Source organism: Protopterus annectens, chromosome 3.part0 (assembly GCF_019279795.1).
Source record: "Protopterus annectens isolate FY-2018-M chromosome 3.part0, PAN1.0, whole genome shotgun sequence".
Taxonomy (NCBI): domain Eukaryota; kingdom Metazoa; phylum Chordata; order Ceratodontiformes; family Protopteridae; genus Protopterus; species Protopterus annectens.
Genome location: NC_056731.1, coordinates 509,529,620 through 509,542,119, shown reverse-complemented (window position 1 = coordinate 509,542,119; position 12,500 = coordinate 509,529,620). Strand labels below are relative to the sequence as shown.

The 12,500-nt window shown below is 39.2% G+C and overlaps 1 protein-coding gene across 1 annotated transcript in view; it reads right to left on the bottom strand.

The window, feature by feature from the left end:
* Positions 1–2,776: 2,776 nt before the first annotated feature.
* Positions 2,777–12,500, bottom strand: part of CFAP97 (cilia and flagella associated protein 97) — a 366,090-nt gene continuing 356,366 nt past the window's right edge. The window contains exon 5 of the mRNA XM_044064926.1: positions 2,777–12,500. This exon is cut by the window's right edge and continues 194 nt beyond it. The gene's annotated coding sequence lies outside the window, so the exon portion shown is untranslated.

Here is a 12,500-nt window from a genome sequence, read left to right as displayed (position 1 = left end):
ACGTTATGCAGGAACTGCATTTTCACAGTAACTGTACTACATTTTTTATTCATGTTTTGCAACTTGGTACCATATAAAATAATCAAATACCCTGCGGATTTTAAGTATTTTAAAAAAGCAAATAAAATGAAAGATGATGGAGAATAATGTCAAGAGATATTGGGGCTGACAATATAATATAAGGAAATAAGACAAATCTCCAAAGTTAATTTACACTTTAAATCACAAATTAATAGAAAGGATCACCAAGGAAGTTATACAAATGCATTTTGTATATTTTAAGGTGTGCACCTAAGCCTATATGCTAAAGTCCTGTGACAGTGTGTTATCACTATTGGGAGGTGGTAGAAATTACTCCTGATGAAATAAAGATGTACCTCTGGTAAATTGTTGTTGTTTCTTTTGGCTTTTCCCGGCTAGGGGTCGCCACAGCAGAAATCCGGTCCGCTAATGATTGGTAGTTTATTTTTACGTGCCGAGTTACCAGCCCTAACGCACAACCTTCAACGAAGGTACGCCCATTCACGCATGTCTCCACGCAGAAGACGCTCTAGCTGAGAATCGAACCGGACAGCGTCTTACTGTGAGGCGACAACGCTACTGCAGCACCACCAGAGCAATAAGAACCTATCTGTTGCATCTAATATCTCAGATCCTTCTTGATGAGTAGTTGGGTAAGCTGAATCCCAAGCACCACCACTGCCAGTAAGGTGACAGTTCAGGGTCACACTTCAGGTGATTGCCTCTTGAAAACATACTTTTTTAGAAAACTCATAGGATACTGCACTTAACTCAAGGATCAACACTGGAGAGCTGGCTATCCAAAGGCAATGCAGTGTAGGAGAAGCCTGCACGGACCTCAGACTTAAGTCACTAATGGTAGTGATCTTTTACCAGATACCAAACATATGCCTGAAGTCCAGGAACTGAGATGCAAGCCTTAACATGGAACAAACAGATGGTCCCTCCTCAGCTGAGGCCTGCTTCCTACACAGGCTTTGAAGCCAGACACAAAAGATGAGGTCGTGATTCTTAGTACCCTGATCCGTGACCAGATGACTTATCAGTATTTGGGATCAGGATGGCTACCAGATGGGCTCAGCAAAAGCCTTGATATGTACACACTCCCCCAGCATGGCAGCCAAGACCCCAGCCTCAAGATTCAAAAAAGATCAGTTTGGGTTCAAACACTTAAAGGTTATCTATGCAATGGGACATTGTTGTGTAAACAGATTAGAAATTCATTTTAATATATTTGACAGAAATCAGACTATGGACCAGAGAAACTCAACAATGTCCCTTTAGTCCAGGATATTTCAGGCAATATAACTTCAGAAATATAATGACTGACTGATATTCATGGGTTATGTTTCAGTTCAAATAATGGAGCTAGGGGAAACCTTAGGCTTCAGTTTTTAACAGTGGGATGTACGCATTAAACATGAATTAACTGGATAAAAGCAGTACTGCAGAATAAAACTGTAACTAATATCAAGGAATCTACATTAAGCAGGAAACAACTATAATGTACTTCAACTACATTAAATGAAGCTAATACTTAGTGACAGGCAAAACAGATACTTAGAATATGTACAGTTAGGTACATGAGCTAAACCACATAGCTGTACACATTTCAGAAAGGGATGTTAATAAAGGTAAAGTGTGGATTTAGTGCATATGACTGACTGGAAAAAAAAGTTTTAAAGGGGTATATGCAGAGAGCAAGCACTTGAAGTCATTACTATCACCGGAGGACAGTGTGAGACTGAAAAATGAAAGGGGGAGCTGAAAAATGTGGTGTTTGCCATCTAAGAATCACAGAAATTATATATTAAATCTCTACTACTCATCTCCACGTGTAGATTTATCACAGTTATAATAATGACTGTACTACTTAAGGCTTTATCCAAGGGAATGTAGATTGAGACCCTGTACAGTTGGAGGGTTAAACGCATTTCCTCAGTTAGCTGTAGTATTTGAAGCATTTGTAGGTTGCATTAGCTGATGTTCTAGTATTTTTTTCCGAATACAGTAGTCATTTTCAACAGTACTGTGACACAGCAGATAGTGTTCTCAACTCAGATGAACAGATTCTCTGGTTCGATTCTCAGCTGGGATGCCTTCTGTGTGGATTACACATGTCCTCCCTGTGTTTGCCTGTGTTTTCTTGGGTTGCTCTGGTTTTCTCCCACACTCCAAAGGTCATGCAGTAGGCGGACTGGCCACAATAGATGGGGTGTGTGTGTGTGTGTGTGTGTGTGTGTGTGTGTGTGTGTGTGTGTGTGTGTGTGTGTGTGTGTGTGTGTGTGTGTGTGCGCGCGCACATGCACGAGTGTGAGTGGTATGGAAGAATAATCGCAGCAGGGCTAGCCACCTGGCAGTGTGAACCCTGGGCTCTGAGGATTGTCTCTGTTGAAGTGACACCCCAACCCAATGCAGGAAATTGGGAAAAAGGGGTTGTGGATGGATGGAAGGATGTGAGATTTTAATCCAAGGCTAAAGTTTTAACTGCCCTGGAAGTATCTGCAAGCTGCATTGTCTTTGAGGTATTATAGCATTTTTTTCAGAATTTTTTCACTTAGTTATTTTTCTTAAATTGCATGAAGGAGATTCTTGTTGGCTGATATGATTTTTTTTTTATAATCGCCATCCCCCAGAGTACAATTAAAAGGTAGGTCAGGTGTTATCTTAAAGTCTTATCTGCCTTAAGGAAGAACTGTTTCCACTTAGCAGAATACATCTGCCTACTGAAAGTTTTTTTTTTTTTTTTTTTTACTGGCTTCTGAGACTCCAACCACAAAATCAAACCAACAGATCTACTGGAGTTATGTTGAGGTGCAATTGTCAACCTCCCTAAGGGTTTAGGGCATCCCTGGCATGGAGCTGGATGGTGTCCTTGGTGATAAGAGACTCATATTTCTGAAATCAACTCTACTTTGTCATCAAGGAACAATGAGAATAAGCAATAGTGTTTCTCTCCTGACCTTGGCTAAAATGCACAAAGCTCATGATCTTCCCTGTAAGTCATACATCCACCCCAGACAAGGGCCAATGTGCTGGTATAAGAGGAATGTACGTCTGCAGCATCTTCACGATTTTCTTATGCAGGTACACAATATAAAAAAGTACACACTTCCTAAAGTAATGTGAATGAACCCTGGCATATAAAAATGAAAGCAGTGTGAAAAAGGACTTTTTTTTGGGGGGGGGGGGTAATAGGGAATACCCAACCCCGGCTAAAAGGCAAAACTTTAAGAAGATACCCAAAGATGGGATGGAGGGAGGGTTAGTACTGCAATAGTGATCTAGTCAAACATCTACTATTATGTTAGGTTACCAACACAGATGTACGAGGTTCTTCATTAGATCACTGACGCAGCATCTCTCATATCTGAATACTACCACAGCTTAGTTATATTGAGTGGAGGAAGGGGGTTATCCCTCAGAGTTCAGGATGCCATAAAGGACAGCCTAAGAAAATCTAGTCCTTACTCTACACTGAACATCCAGTTTGCAATGTTCAGTGAAAGTGTGGACAGAGAACCAAGCACAGCTCTCAATTGTACAGATTTTCGCAGAATGTCCAGAGTTTTGCCTCACATTTTTGGTCTGTTTCTAATAAAATTGTGTTTTTCTGGCAAATGGTTGGTAAATTGTTGCGGGTTAAAGTCAGAAAATGACAACTGATATTTGAGTTTGGGACTTCATACCCTTCAGAAAATTCATGCTAATGCATAACCTGCTATTCTATCAACTTTCTAAGCTTGTAACAGCAATATTTAAAAAGTGTTCCTATTTTTGAGCCTTTGTCCACCCATTACTTATGGTCTTGTCCAGAGTTTTTGCTTTAAGAGATTCAAAGGTAATAGAACCACGTGGCAGCTTCAAATATAGATTTAGAATCCAAACATTGCATGAAAGCCCCTGAAGTAGAAACTGCTCTGGTAGAAATTGGCTTTAAGCATGTATGGTAACAGTTTGCCATATAATGAATAACAGAAGTAAACTGCATTGGAAATCAATTTGGAAATGGTTTGCTTAGACACTGGCAAACCCATCATTTTCTGCAAGTGAGACAAACAACTGATCAAATTTTTCTCAGAACTTCAGTTTTTCTAAGTAGAACCTGAGCTGTCAACGGACATTTAAGGAATGAAGAATTCTTCCTTCTTTGTTATGAGGGTTTGGAATGAAAGAAAGAAAGCTGGATATACTGATCACGATTAAATTCAGAAAACATCACAGACATGAAGGATGGATAAGTTTGAAGACTTGCTCTATTTTTATGAAAACCAAAAGTGGAGGGATGTTCGCTGCTCCAGTGGTGTACAGGGAAAAATACCCAGCTACAGCCCAGGCGACCTGGATTTGATTAGCAGGTCAGGTGACTGACAGACAGGCAAGGAGGGAAGGGTTTTACCATTCCTGGTGGGTGAGTAGTTCCATGGAAGTCCCTGTAACAATCCCTGGTGAAGGCTGGGGACATCACAACTAGGAGTCATGACCCAAATGGGAGAACAGGGTTGTGGACAAGGCTGAGCTGCTACAGAGGTGGGAAAATACACAGCACATTCTCATTGCACATCCATCCCTCGGATGTTAGGAAGTAACAGGTGTAGGACAAGAGAAGACACACACACACACACACACACAAGATGTGAATGGCCAGACCCCCAAGGTGCCATCAAGATCTGAGTCAGCTCCAACCCTATAGGAGATGGTCCTGGGAAGTTAGCAGGTGGCACTGGACATTGAGCACTGGGTATGGAGCTGTAGGATGATGCAGGAGAGAGGAGAGAGAGAAAGAGAAAATAAAAATCAGGGAAATGCACAAAATGGCTCAAAATTCAGAAACTCTTTTAGCCGAGGTTAAAACCACTAGCAAAACATTCTTTCAGGTCAAAAATTTCAAAGTACTACTAAAAGCTGGTTGAAAAGGTGGAAGAGTTCGCTTTTCTAACATACAGTTTTAAGTCCCAAGGGTTTCATGTGGAGAACCCCAATGAGGAACTTTATGCCCCAAATAGAACTTGAAACAGGAGTATCCAGAGGCAAACAAGCTGAAACTGTTGACAAATGTACTTTAACAGAATTATAAGATAAGCCAGATTTGAGTAACTCAGAGATACAGATAAACTCGTGGAGCCCCTGGTTTTACTGGGGTCCTGTCCTTTTTCTGACACCAGATAGAAAACATTTTTCCACTCTAAGACTTCTTGGTATTAGGTTTATTTGCCTCTCTAAAAATTTACAGCAAATCCTGAGGGAACAGATGCCTGAAAGGAAGTAAAATCATATCACCCATGCTATGAGCTTCAAGTTATACAGAATGGGATGTATTAACAACCCTTTGCCCTGAGTGAGAGAGAAGATTCACCAGGAGAGAAAGACTCTTATAATGACCTCTGATCAGTTCCTTCAGAAGAGAGAAAAAATGTCTTGGCCTAAAATAGGTAAACAGTAGCATCAATGGACTATCCCTTCCTATTTTCAAATGTACTTTAGGAATGAAAGGAAAAGGTGGAACAGCATACAGAAACTTCCCATTCCAACTTATTGAGAAAGCATTTGTTGCCATTGTTTGTTTGGAAAGGATCCTGGAGCAGGATAGACTCCATTGTCTGTTCCGTATTAATGGAAAAAAGGTTTATTTGAGGAACTCCATACTGATGTATAAACAAAAGGAAGTCCTGTCTGGTTAATATCTACTCATGAAGGTCTGTCCAATATCTGCATATTGAGTCTGCTACTGTATTCAGACATGAGGGAATGTAGACTGCTTGTAGAGAGAGTCTTGTATTGCATGGCTACTTTTCAAGCAATCATTACTAAGACTTGATCTCACCTTGCTTGTTTATGTACCACATCACTAAATCATTGCTAAGACTTGATCTCACCTTGTTTGTTTATGTACCATATCACTAGGATACTTGTCTGTTATGACCTGGAGAGTTCCTGGAGTCTGCAACTGGTAAAGAGCTTTGAGACCATTAATCAGGGCCACCATCTCTTTGATAGTGATGTATCTCTTTTTTGTTTAAAAAAAGCTCCATACACCCTGGACACTGGTTTCCTAGGAGCAATTTCTCCTTACAAAGCATCTTTTACAATTCTCTGATCTGGTGCAGAGTGCACAAAAGGAACAACCTGACTGAAATGTACCTGTTTGGCATACCAAAGCAATTCATGAACTAGGAATGGAAATGATGGGAATATGGTGGTTGAGAGAATGCTGCTGCTGATTCTAGACTTACCTGAGATATCACTTCAATTTCCTTGTATGAAGCCTTGCATAAGGGATCATGAAAATGGTTGAAGCTGTGAACCCAAAGGAAAATGTTTGGATTGTGGTTATCTATTAGGCAGTCCAGAAAAGATACTTCGAAAGAAGGAATCAGGCAATATTTCTTTAGCTTAAGAGTGAACCCTAGATTCTGAAGGAGGTTTACAGAAAAGTCAAATAACTTTTGCAGGTCTGAAGCAGAAGCAGCATGGATCAGACAATTTTCCAGATAAGATTAAACGTGAAATCCCTGGAGTCTGTAGAATGCTATGACAGGGCTAATCAATTTATAACTTCCCTTGGTGCTATGGAAAGCCAAATGATAAAGTAGTAAACTGATAGTGAAAGAGCACAATAAACTATTCTGTGACTCTTGTGGACAGGAGTGTGCAAAAAAGCATCCTTTAAGTCCAGAGTTTCCAACTGAGTATTTGGGCGAAGAGGCAAAAAGAGAACGATGAGTGAACATTTTGAAGGCAGGAATGGAGGGAAGTTAACTGCTCCAGTGGCACAGAAGGTTAAAGCCCTGACTACAGCCCAATGGGATAGGTACTAAAATGGGTCTTAGTAGCACTTGCGCCACTGATGAGGCATTTCTTCTAGGACTCCTTAGAGAAAGAGGTTTGAAACAATAGGCAGAATAATTAATTTCTGTTTTTTTTTCAGGAATCTGAGGAATACCTGAGGGAGTTTGGTATGGAACATCATACGAGGAGGTTATAAACTTCAATGGAACTCCAAAACAAGGGTTAGAAGTAACTGTTTCCTATAATGGTAGGAAGAGAGAAAGTTTGTCAGCAGTTTTGGGTGGAAAGGGAAAAAGGCCAGAGTGGGGAAGGGAAACAGGAAGGGAAGAAGGACAGAGTCATGGCTGTTGATTATTACTGTTGGCCCATCTTCTTTGTCATGTCTTCTTGAATTGACCTTTACAAGGTTTTTTGCTGCTGATGTTTGGTTTTAGTCTGCTTTCTAAAGAAGGGAAATGATTTTGAAGGATAATTTCTGTCACTTCTAGGTACAGGAGAATAGAAAAGCTGCTTTACACCTTGAATACCTTTACCACTCTATTCCATCTTCTTGAAGAGTTCAGCTGAGGGAGCCCCAAATAAGAAATCTCTATCTAGATGGTCATTCAATAACTGTGACTGAACATCTTTGGGTAAAGGCTGGATACTTAGCCAGGCATGCCTATGTATGACAGAACCAGTAGCACCATCTCTCTAGAAGCATCAGCAGGATCATACCCACATTTTGTAACATGCTTATCTACTTGAGAGGCTTAATACAGCATTTCTGATGGATTTGACTGCACACCTTGCTTAGCAACCTCAGCATTTTTTCATTCATTGTCCAACATTGCTAAAATAAATGTAATCATGTGAATCTGACAATTATTAGCCCTAAAAGACAGAGCAGCTGAAGTATAGACTTTTTATTTACTGTATCTGTATTCAACATTGCTCTCTTTATCAAAAGGAAGAGTCTGGAGTAGGAACTACTTTAGGGCCTTCTTCTAAAGAAGATCACTGCAGGGTCTGCAAGAGGACTTTTACATATAATTTTATGCAAGTTGTGAAACTGAAAAGAAAGGCATCCTCTTAAATTCCAAGCAAAGGAGGGATTATAACAAGTGGGAATATTCACGTGGAGAAAATCAAAATCTCTCTTGAGTATCAGAAATCTCCCTACCTTCCCACATTAAAAATTCCTAAATCTTGGAAATGTTTTTACCAAAGAAAATCTCCTAATTTGGAGAGTCAGAGGAAGGAAATATTCATGTGTAACTCAATCTGAAGAAAAGGGAATCTGAGAGGCATAATCTAAGCCTTCTACATCCACAAGATAGTTATACAGGAGATTCCCCTTTTCTTTCTGAGGAGTTTCACTGCCCCTCTCCCAACAAAGCCTGTATAGCTTTTAATCAACCTTTTGAGGAAAAAAAAAAAAAGAAAAAGGAAAGAGCAAAAAAGTAAAAAAAAAATCTTCCTGACAAGTGTGGGAAATTAGTATTTTTCTAGGAGTGGGGGACAGAAGATAAATGTTTTGTTTTCTTGTTGCCTTTTCTGTGGGACACCTGCTTGAAGCTTCTGCAGTAAAGGATGGATCTCTATTCCAGATCCTTAAATCTCTTTCCTCATCAGAATCTGGTTTATATTCCCTCACCTTCAGAAATAATGACTCTTGATTCAAGAGGAGACATTACTGGATGACTGGTGGGTAAGGACATGCACTTTTCCTTGGTCATGACATCTACCAAAGCGGCAGCACTAGAAAGCCTGGATGAAGCTAACAGATGGTCAGAGGGCTACAAAAGCACCTCACCACAATTTGCCATTTCAGACCTTGACGAAGTGGAGGCTCTGTCTTTATCATCATTTTGGCATGGTTTCCATATGCTTCTTTTTGGCTGAAGGATCACACTGCTGAAACTGAAGAAGCAGATGACACAGTGCATGTGCCAAAACAGACAACCTCCTGTTTTCCACATAATGGTCTATAGTCCTTAGGTGGCTTCTAAAGATTTTAGGAACAAATTCATGACAGATTTTATAAGATTTAATATCATGCTGAGCCCTTAGACAACTAAAGTGGTAGTTGCAGAATCTGTGTACCATAGTCACACTTTACCTTTTTTGAGAGTGACATAAATGAAAATATCACAAAATTTGAGAAAGAAAAAATAGAGAACAAAGAGTCCCTAATGGAGTACTTATCTTCTTGAGCATTCAAGGCTGTGACCAATGAAATGGCAAAACTGTTTGTAGTGCTGACTGCATATAACAAACACAACAAGAAGGTTTCTACGTATGTTGTAGACGTATGCTCTTCTTATACCAGCATACTGGCAGGTGCCCAAAGCTGATGTACACCTCACAGGGTATGGATCCTGAGCTTTGAAAGGCTGGCAGGACTGGTAGGACCTTTGCAGGGAACATCCTATATGTAAGAAACACCAGAGATCTAATAAAAAACATCAACATTCTAAAGTGTAAAAATGTGACTATGACAATAATGGCAACTGAAAGGCCTGGAAGCAACAGCAGGGGGCCGCCAAACCTGCATCTGCACTGCACTTTCACCTAGGATGCCAAAGCCATGACCTTTTGTGCCCAACTAAAGGGGATCCAGGTAGGTGAACTGAAGGCTACAGGTATACCTAAAAGGTTTATTTTTTTATTTTTTGCATCAAGCACAGAAACTTTCCGGTAATAACCTCTGTACTTTTACTTATGTCCTTTTATACGCATTTTAATGTTGCCCTTCATGTGATGAACATATTCAAATTTGTAACGATTATTCATGATTTACTTCAGCAACCTCTGTATTTTCATGTGTGTGTTTATAGAGACATGTACATATATATATATATATATATATATATATATATATATATATGTGTGTGTGTGTGTGTGTGTGTGTGTGTGTGTGTGTGTGTGTGTGTGTGTGTGTGTGTCCTAATGCTGACCTACATGTGGTGAACATATTCAAATTTTTAACTCTTATTCATGATGGAACTTTTCTCGCTGAGCCTCTGCTAAAATGGGGTCATATGCCCAACAGGAATTCCCTGGCAAACAGATAAGATAAAATAAAATAAAATGATGCCCATGAAAACTTTGATAATAACTGCTGTGAGTAGGAAGAATGAACTGGGAGCATCGAGGCTGGAACTCTCTCTTAACACTGGCACAGCAGTTAAGACTGCTTGACATGCACTGGTATTTGGGAAGGGAGAAGAACAAACACTCCAAGATAAGCAACTAAAGATATCTGGAGACAAATTCCAAGGAAGACAGCCCACCTGAAGAACAATCTTAACTATCACTCAGTGCAGAGATCCCCTTGAAGATCTTACTTCTTCAATGTTTCTGGAGAGGTATGGATTGTTCTTGTAAACTGCAGTTCTCTGCTAACACTACAGTTATCTATGCTATGAAAGTGCATAAGAAAATTCTTCTCCATTACAGGTCTTCTAATGGAAGAAAGAAGACAACAAAAAACAGATGAATAAACTGAAAATTTCCATGTGCAACTTTAAGAATGAAGCTAGGGTTACTTAAAAGGGAAGCTCATCCTGATGGAAAGTCAAGTGAGGACAAGAAGATGCAAGAGCTTAATTTTTTCTGATACCCTAGCAGGTGTTATGGAGACTACTAGCAGGTATGATGACGACTATGAAGACAGTTTTCCCAAGAACCATGTTTAAACAAAGCAGTATCAGGTTCAAAAGGAAATTAGTTGACTTTTCAAACAGGAAATTTAGGTCTTAAAGTAAGAAGGAACTCTTAAAATGGGAGTTTTAAATTTAAAAGGCCCTCAGCTGTGCATCACCTTGAACCAGATCTACTCATAATACTACCTATATTTCAAATGGAAGTCAGAAATGTTAAAAAAGGATTACGATGGAAGAAAGGATGAAAATGTTCAAATAGGTGTCTTGGGTATTTGCAAATGTACAGCAATGGTACTCTTAGTGGATCACAATTCTCATCCAAGAAATCCTGCAATTTCAAGGAAAAGGTGTTTCTCATGAATGGCCTAATGAGGCAGCCAGTACTTCAAGATGGCTATGGGAAACTTCAGGTAGGCTGTCAACTAATGTGACCTAGGTGTAAGATGGGTGAAGACAAAGAAATCTCAAACTAGGGTGTAGATCTCTGTCGCACTACTGACAAAGGAAGCCACTGGACATGAGAAAAGGAAAGACTGTCTGCAGGGCAAAATCTGAAGAAGGTGAGAAAAGGGCTTAATAAGCCACATGGAAGGGATGAGCATCAAGAGAAATCTGCCTCAGAAAGGCTCTTTGGACAAGAAGAGACTGTCAGAGATATATCACAACTCTCAGGACCTAGATATGAGGAATGTATGCAAGTGTCTGCTTTGCATAGTTTGAAGATGGGTAGAAAGCGTGGCACTTTACAAGGTCTTCCAAAAGGGGTCCTATGAAGACAAAAATGTCCTACTATAAAGGTATGACTGTTGATTTCTAATTTGTGATCTTAGCTAAGGCATTAGCTGTTACTCATCAGAAAGATAAAATCTCACCAGAAGTAATCACTGCAGTAAGACCTATTTCCAAATATGCAGTGCTTTCAGACTTGAACTATAAGAATATGTGTACTTCCATTTGCTGATGTATCAACTGCTATTAAACTACATGAATACATCCTGAGCATACCTGGAAGGCTGCATGAAACTGTGGACCACCTACTGCTTAAAGCTCTAGTACATATATTATGCAGGTGTTTCTGTGAAAACCTACATAGTCAGAGGGTTGAAAAATCTGAATTACTTAGAAAGGTTCAAGAACTGAAAGATGCCTGGAATGCACAGCAAGGGAAGCTAATAGTAGACAGGGAAACCTAATAGCAAAAATAAACAGAAAAGACAAATGTATTGCACAACCCTCTCAGATTATGGAGTAAGGTTCCCCATAAAATCAAAATGAGTCAGAACCTTCTTCAAAAATAATTATGTATGTGAAGTAGAAAATACAAACATATGTCAAGCAAATTTTCTTGAAGGCCAGTAAATTGTGAACATGACAATCACACCTATGAACCAATCTCTGGACCATGTGGTCTCACACACAGGTTCCCCAACTGAAACTCTCCAAGGACCATAGTATGACTGTTGCATCCATTGGGAAAAGGAGTAACAGCAGGAATCTTTTCTAAAATGTATTTTATCTACAACAATATATTGTATGTTAGTAGAACATTTAAGAAACAATTTATAGTCAGAATGTTGTACACCCCAATTTTCTGCATGAAGCATATAATGTCTTGGGTGCTCACAAAGAAGTGTGTAAAATTTAGCTATATAGAATTTAACTCAGATATACAAAACACTTGTGTTGAAATCATGCAGTATTTAAAAATTGCAAAAATTGTCCTCAATCAGTACTGAATACATCATAAGCAACACAAAATAAAAGCTGACTTACTGAGAGATCACTACATTCAATGAAGCGAAATATAGGCTTGGTTATCTGATGCATTACTGACAGATCAATATATTTAAAAATATGAAATATAAACAGTTATCTGATGTAAAAAGTATTAAGAACCTATACATCAAACAGTTCACTTAAAATATGAAATTACAAACATTTCCTCACCATTACTTCAGTTTTAAAGTATTTTGCAACATCAGCTCACAGCTGAAGGACATAAAAATCAAGTTGTACTTCCTGATTTGTGAACATCTTAAATAC